Source organism: Octopus bimaculoides, chromosome 13 (genome assembly GCF_001194135.2).
Source record: "Octopus bimaculoides isolate UCB-OBI-ISO-001 chromosome 13, ASM119413v2, whole genome shotgun sequence".
Classification (NCBI taxonomy): Eukaryota; Metazoa; Mollusca; class Cephalopoda; order Octopoda; family Octopodidae; genus Octopus; species Octopus bimaculoides.
The window spans coordinates 18,152,227-18,154,116 of record NC_068993.1 but is presented as its reverse complement, the minus strand read 5'-3'; the positions used below and the strand labels follow the sequence as shown (position 1 = coordinate 18,154,116).

Genomic DNA, 1,890 nt, shown 5'->3' with positions numbered 1-1,890 from the left:
CACCAAGACTGCTCTAATTCGGCAAGCGCCAGGGACTTAAGTTAAAAGCATTAAGCCTCTGGGAAAGGTAAGCGAATGTATATACATATAAATGGGGTTCTTTCAGTTTCCCTCTTCCAAATCCACTCGCAAAGATTTGATCAGCAGCCCTCGCCAATTTAAAATTCCATAAAATATTTTATATTTACAATCTCCAGTAAATTGAAAATGAATATTTAAATTTAAACATAGGCTGACGTGGCAAGAGTTTTGCTTCCCAACCACAGAGTTCTGGATTCAGTCCCACTGCGTGACACTTTGGGCAAGTGTCGTCTACTATAGCCTCGAGCCGACCAAAGCCTTGTGTGGATTTGGCTTGTGAGCGAGAGGCTTAAACGAATTGTAAAGCTAACCTCGGCGGGATTTGAACTCAAGAGTGCTGGGTGTCAGAACGAACACTGCAAGGCAATCTATCCGACATTGACTATTACCAATTCGCAGCCTTTAAATGATTACTTGCAGGGAATTAAGGGTTCCGACATTTGCCCGGGTGTAGAAGTAGTAAAATGTTACATCTCTTGCTAATAGTACTTAAGTTTTACTCAGCCACACTATGTATGAACAGGACCGTTTTATGTACGTGAGGTATATCAATTTGTCTGGGGGTACCGCTATTTTTTAAAGATTTAAACGAACGAACAAACTATCTCAATTAGCTACTATTACTGGCTTTTTGAACTGTACTGACATTGTCACAGGTCAAACAAGAATATATGATTCATATATTAGCAAGGATAGTGAAACTTGTATATCACTGATCATTAATACCTTTGTTATTTGTAACTTACCGGAAAACCTATATTTATGTAGTGTATTAATTTGTTCTCCATTACTTTTGTAGACGTATCCAATTGAAAAGGGAGGAGGTGGTTACGAGAACTCAAAGCAATATTACTACAATTGGGTTTGGTTTTATTATTGCCCATACAGGCGCGAATCGATTTTTTATTACCTATAAAAGGCGACAGAGAAAATCTCTTCGACTATTACAACACATAAAGACAATACATACGCGACAAGCATAAACTCGGGGAACAAAAAATTACAAAAAGATGAAATCAGAAGAAAAAATGAAAGAAACGAATGATAATATGAAAGAATGAAAATGAGGTGCAATGCCCACTCGATCCCGAAAGTCGAGTGGTTACATTTATACAGTTTTTTTCTCTTTTATATAAAAAGTCTAAGTATATACATTTTTTTTTCTTGATAATCTTTTTTTTCTTTCCCCCTTTTTCACAAAATTTACGTTTGACTTATTTTTTCCAGTTTTTCAAATTAAATGTCCTGTGGTAATTCCATTCTTCTCAACATGTATTCCATTACAGAAGGTGGAATCTCACGCTACCAACACGTATCTAAACGTAGGCTCCTTCAGTTACACACTGCAGTAGGTGGTATTGGTATTTCGTCTCCTGGTGAGCGTTGCTGAGATGGAGAAAATGAAGACGTATGCAGCAGCGACGGGGAGTCGAGCTTCCGTCGTCCCAGGCCTGCTGAAGCAATATGAAATACATTGGAACGAAGACATGGCTGAGAAAATTGAAAAATATAAAGAAATGATAAAGAAGGAGGGGCCAAACGTAAAGTTGACCACATCAGAGGAGGAAAAGACGAAAATGGAAATTGGAGTCGTGGAATATAAATCCTTTTCAAGGAAAAATAAAAGAATAGAGAGTGCAACGAAGGAGTGTTTGAAGGAACTGCAAGATGTGTCGTTTTTTACAAGAGGCAAGACATACGCGTCTGTAGAAATAACATTTCTATCGGAGGAGGCAGCAAAAAAAAAATACGCCAATAAAATACTAGCCAATGGAAATTGGATGCTCTTTCCCAATAAGTTGGGTAGAC

At 37.8% G+C, this 1,890-nt stretch overlaps 2 long non-coding RNA genes across 2 annotated transcripts in view; one reads left to right on the top strand and one right to left on the bottom strand.

Moving 5' to 3' along the window:
• LOC128249277 (uncharacterized) lies at positions 1-1,231 on the top strand. The gene is made up of 2 exons (XR_008265368.1): positions 1-67; positions 881-1,231. It is a non-coding gene; the product is annotated as an uncharacterized LOC128249277 (long non-coding RNA).
• The window catches only part of LOC128249276 (uncharacterized), a 3,902-nt gene continuing 2,956 nt past the window's right edge, over positions 945-1,890 (bottom strand). The window contains exon 2 of the long non-coding RNA XR_008265367.1: positions 945-1,535. This is a non-coding gene — a long non-coding RNA (uncharacterized LOC128249276). The remainder of the gene's footprint in view (positions 1,536-1,890) is intronic.